The 6,000-nt window shown below is 34.5% G+C and overlaps 1 protein-coding gene across 1 annotated transcript in view; it reads left to right on the top strand.

Moving 5' to 3' along the window:
- The first annotated feature begins 729 nt into the window (after nt 1-729).
- The window catches only part of HOMER1 (homer scaffold protein 1), a 133,368-nt gene continuing 128,097 nt past the window's right edge, over nt 730-6,000 (top strand). The window contains exon 1 of the mRNA XM_031447212.2: nt 730-926. The gene's annotated coding sequence lies outside the window, so the exon portion shown is untranslated. The remainder of the gene's footprint in view (nt 927-6,000) is intronic.

Genomic DNA, 6,000 nt, shown 5'->3' with positions numbered 1-6,000 from the left:
AAATTAGTGTAACTAAAGCATTTCACAGGGAACCTGATTGTGCCATTGAATTCTCTGTCCTTAATGCCTCAAAATCAGTGACTGGGCAGCTGGACATGATGGTGTGGAATCCCTGAGGGAAACTCACTGCACATTTTGCTGTTATTACTTGATAAGTAAGTTCTTCAGAATTCTAAAACTGAGTTTTGCTTCTTTATGGCAGTATTTCATCTTGATAAGCTTGTGCATTGATAGTTGACTACAGAATGGTTTTGTTAATCTTCCTTTTTTCTGGGAAAAATGACATGGGAGGTTAAGTGCCTTCAGGTTTACATCCCATATTGGGAAACTTGCCCTCAGGCACCAAGAGATTTTGTAAAACAATCTTCAGCATTTGTTCAGCCAGCAGAGAAGAGGTAGTTTCCCTTCCCAGCTGACTCATTGTTCAGAATGGATTTCCTGCAGAATGGATTCAACTCACTCAGCATATTTGGAACTATTGGCCAGAGATCAAGATGACAGCCCCAGGGATTCCTTCCTGGGACATTTATCAAGGAAAACTCAGCCCCTTAGATAGAACAGCAGGTTGGTTTTCAACTAGTCATCAGCTCCTGTTGAGCTAGGAAACTACCATTTACTTTATAATTTAGAGTACTTAAAAGAAATGTACTATAATAAAAATAACTAACATTTATATAACACTTACTAGGCGCCACAGTTCTGGATGTTTTATTTTAATTAACTCATTTAATCTTAACAACAACCCTATGAAGCAAGCACTGCTATAATTATCATCCCTATTTTACAGATAAGGAAACTGAAGGACAATAGGGTTAAATAACTTGCCCAAGATGACACAGCATGTAAGAAGCAGAGCCTGAGATCAAACCTAGGCAGTCTGGCACCAGAGTCTGTGCCTTTACTTTCCTCTCCCACCTGCCTGCAAGGTAGGGGTACCTTTTTATTTTTGACCAATTTTTTCAATGGAGCTGTAAATATATAGTTTTAAAAGTCTATTTAATCAAAACAATTTACAATAATTGATTTTGATACTAAGCAATTTGTACTCTTAAGAACTTTAATGATTAGTTCCTTCCAAAAATGATTATAGAATTATAATATGTTTTATTTTGTAGATAAAAACTGAGACAGACAATAGGAAGTAGATTCCTACCTTCCTTCTCTTCCTGTTGTACTCCTATTCATTCCTCAAAACCCAGGGGTTCATTACTTCTTTCTCTGCTACTCCTACAACTATACACATATGTACAATTGCATTCATTGCATTGCATGGTGATTATTTGTGTGTTTCACTTATGATGCCTGCTTAACAGGACTGGATCTGTATTTTTCTTCACATTTGCATTTGTGCAATAAAGTCAACAGACAACAAAGGCTTACTGAACTGTATTTGAAGAAAAATGCTTAAATTTAAATAGATTTCTTTTATTAAAAGTGTCCTTTTTCAGCTGATTAAGCAGACTTAATATCAGAGAAAGTTTGGAGATACGTGATCACTAATAGCTACTCTTAAAAAAATTTTTCTTATTTGAAATACTGGGTGTGAAAAAAAAAATGGAATAACTTAACTGCATTCATTCTAAAGAACTGTAGTCTTTACATCATGGAGTGCTTATAACCCATTCTCCCAACATTTATAACTATGTGGCTATTCATATTTATCTACCATTTATTCTCAAATCTTTTGGGGTCAAAGTCATTGTGATTTGATTTTTTCTTACTATTTCACTATTGTATCTCAAGTATTACATCTAATTATATATTATATAATTATATATATAATACTTAGGTATTATAATTAGAAAATGGATCCTTGCTTTTTCATATGTTTTCTACATGCTGTCACTTATCATGATTCTATGAAGTCTGTATACAGTATAAATTTTTTTGCAAATATACAAACACCAGATTTTAGCTGAAAAAAACAAAGAGCATGGTATTGCAGGTCAATCATACACAAACACATTTATGTTACAGCTTAATTTTCACCTATTTTTACAAGAATAAAAGTAAAGTAATTATGTTACTTAATCTTTGATTAAAATTAGTTGAAAACCAATATAGCTCTAACATGTTCTGTTGTAACTCACCTAGTGGTCAATCTTACCAGCTTTTTAAACTCCTCAATTAATGTAATTTCTGCTGTTAAACATATTATTTATTTAAAATTAAAGCAAAACTGAAGTGTATGCTATCTTCTGACTGGTTTCTTAAGTTTATTATAGTTTTTTTATTAAAGTTTGGAGTTTGCTTATGACCTTCTAAGATGATTAAATGTGATTTCATATGTTTAAATTACAAACATATTGGTATTTACAGTATTTTTATTATAAGCAGTATGGATCCTGGACCTCAGATTTCCTAAGGAGTTTTTAGGAACTTGTGATAAATATTTAATAGAGGATGTGAGCTTTCTTTTTTTATTTTAAATCTTTATTGTTTTAGAAAGGGATATTATTTAATTCATTTGTATTTCCTCTATATTCTCATATGATAATGCCAGAGGGGACAGAGTGAGCTTGTGGAACCTAACTTCCAAATCCCAAAAGGCTTTTTACATTGATAATGTTTGCTTATAATAGAAGTGTATTGAAGAAGCTGAAACAATTAGACAGTCGTAGAATACCAAAAGAATGATTTCCTCTCTTACCCTATGTTTGCAACTCGTTTTGAAGAGTTCTAAGGGTCAGTCTAGAACCAAACTATTTTTGCAAATATGGTATTGAATGATTTTTTTCCTTCATGTGCATCCTTTGATGTGTAAAAGGAAGCCATAATTTTTGTGAAATCATCATTTAAAAAAAACATTTTGTATTTAAATGTGTGGCTTACCCAATTTTAAAGCAATAATGGAAAAAATTTTAAATCACCTACAACCCCACCAACTTCACAAGTTGAGATTTTCTTATTTTATTTGTCTGTATCAGATTTGTTTCATGTATTGCTAAATAGCCTGTAACATGAGAATTTAAAAAAAATTTTATTAATGAAAGTACCAAGAATTGAACCCAGGACCTCATGCATGCTAAGCATGTGCTCTACCATCGAGCTATACCCTCCCCTCTGTAACATGAGAATTTTAAGAACATAGTTTCCTCTATGTTCAGCCATCAACTGGGCATTTTAACGGATTTGGGGAGGGACAAATAAAGGAAAAGGGATCATTCATCTCTGAAATGGCTGAATCTTTTAAATATCTCCCTTCACAAACAGTCCACACTCTTATTGCTTTGCTCCCAATGGCAAGCAGCAAAACTAACTTTGGTCATTACCAGAATTTTCTTTTGCACAAATCCAAGTTGACCTTGTTCAACTTATGTTCAAGGTATTTTTGTTGATTTCTCTCTGGGGCTTAGAGTGCATTCAACAAACATGTGGACCTTTGATTTATTGGTCACAAACAAAAGCAAAAAATCTTATAAGAGGGTAAAACTCATCTTTGTTTCAGCTTATGTTAGCAGGAAAAGTTGTTTTAGCTCCATGGAGACTCTGAACCTTATTTTGAACTTATTGCCTGGTGCCTTAGAGCAGTGAGATCAAAATTTTGAGGCATTTTTTTCAAGCTCCACAATTCCAAATTGTCCTCAGCAAGTTGAACTAACTCTATTCGGCTTTAGCAATTCAAACCTTCAATATATCTTTCAATATATGATTGAATGTCAATCATATCTGCTGATAAATGCATTTAGGTTTTGTTTGAAGCCTAGGTGTTTTATTCATGTGTAAAAGCCTTGACTTTTTATGCTCATGAAAAGAGTATAAGCTCATTATTTTAAATAATCCAAACATTACAAAATTATTGTAGAAAGTTAAGCTTTTGTGATATGGAGAGCCATTATTAATAAAGGAGTAGCAATATTTTGCAAGAATATTTTCCTGCTTAGTAGCATGCATTACTATATAGAGACTTTTTTCAGTAATTCCTTGACAATTATTTAGCTCTTAGAAACATATAAATCATACAATACATACTGCTTTGCACGTTATGTTTCTCATTAATATCTCTTAGGTATCTTTCCATGTTAGTACTTGTAAAGTCTACTGCATTCTTTTCTTTGGCTATATAGCAGTCCATGATACAAATGTACCATAATTTATTTAAATAAATATATAATCATGGACACATGGGTTGTTTCCAGGTTGGATTTGTTGGTTTGTTTTTGTTTTGTTTTGCCGTACCAATGTTGCAGTGAATATCCTTTTAAAACTACCTATATACATTTGGAACACAATATTTTAAAGCATTAAAAAGAGGTAATGGAATAATACTGTTTTAATGTATGTATTTCACTCTTGTTAGCACTCCAGATTATTGTTGCCAGCATACCAAACTTGTAACAAATAACATTTCAAAAATGTAATTCAATACCTTTACTTCTAAAGAATAGGTACATTTTCCTAGAACTTGAAAATATTGACTTACAAGTGGCCTTCCAACACATTCTTTTATGATTCATTGAATAATACTGATTCCTTGACCATTATATAACCCTTCGGTTTACAAAGCATCTTCACATAATTATCTCATCTGACTTCACATCAATGTGATGATCAATGTGATGTATGCAGCACTGGTTTATAGGGAAAAAAGGTGCTGACTCGGAAATTCTCTCTGCCTGAAATAGTTATATAGAGCATAAGTCCTTTGTTCTGCTAACTCAAGGAGTAAGGCCACTGTCATGATAAGAGTGTTATATCATACTGTTACCTTAATGTGAAAAAAACACTTACGAGTCACTTCAATAACTGGTTTTCAAGCGTTTTTATTTAATTGTCTGATATCCAGAGGTTAGACTCACCAGGCATTTATTAGCTAAGTGCTCCAATAATTGCTACTCTAGAACCAAGTATTTCAAAGACATTTATGCAGCAGTTGTTAATGATGGATGAGTTTCAGCACCACTTTACCTCATTTGGAGTTGGGAGAACTGAGAGTAAAGGCAGAACAGAAAAGTTCATAGAGTGCAGCACCCAACAGAACAGTGCTTGCTAAAGCCTTGGAAATTCCTCTCTCCACCTGTTATTATTTTTGTATTCTTATGACCCTTCCTTTACTCAGTGCCTGTCATGGTGGGGCTGGCAATAAATGGTGAAGCTTTGTTTCTCACACTCCTGGTAGAAAGCAGGCTCCTGTGCAGGGAAAGGAAATCTTTCTATGTTTCCTCCTGCTTTGGGAAAGGAAGCAACTTGAATGACTATTGTTGCAGTAGCTGCAAATCTATGTTGCCTCATGAGTGGCTCTATCCCCACCCTCAGTTTAGTTGAGAATGCACTTCTGAACTTCCCCTCTTCCTACATCTACTGTAAAATGCACAGGACCTCAAAATCAGCTTCCAGATCTGGAATCTTACCAATTCAAGCCCCTCTTGCTGAATACGAAGCATTTCTAACCAACCGTGATTCTACAGGGTGGCTACATCAATACTGAAAAGCAAAGTACACTACTTAAAGACCAACACGTTGCTGATAATACTTTGAAATTCTGGTGTTCTGTTCTTTCCCATCAGCACAATTACAGAAAGTTGATTTGCCCCTCATTCCATCTGTCCAATATTACTTTGTACTTCTCAAAGTATACTTGACTGTCAAATCAAGCTGGTCTTTTCATTGTCCTATGTGTAATACCTACCTCTTTGCCACCTTTCTTCCTAACCTTATATTTTTCTCTCCCCTACCAGTCCTTCTCCTCTCTTGTCTAACTGAATTCTAAACAAGTTTGAGAACCAGCCCCCACGTCCTGATAAAGCCTTTCCTGCTATGACAGAGAACCCACTGACATCTGTACACAGGCAGAGAAACCCAACACCTTTCTGCACATTCTGTCTTTCCCCTCCCAACCTGTGGTTGAAATATCAAACTTGTACTCCTGACATTCAAGCTCTTAAAATAGTGTCTTGTTTATTGGATTGCAATAATCATATTAGGCACCAGAGTGTAGTGTATGCCTCTCCGATTCTCCCACCCCTGGGGCCTTCTCTCTGAACCAAGTAGGGAGCAAGG

Source organism: Camelus dromedarius, chromosome 3 (assembly GCF_036321535.1).
Source record: "Camelus dromedarius isolate mCamDro1 chromosome 3, mCamDro1.pat, whole genome shotgun sequence".
Classification (NCBI taxonomy): Eukaryota; Metazoa; Chordata; class Mammalia; order Artiodactyla; family Camelidae; genus Camelus; species Camelus dromedarius.
Note: the sequence above shows the minus strand (reverse complement) of the source record. Positions and strands in the feature narration are given on the sequence as shown.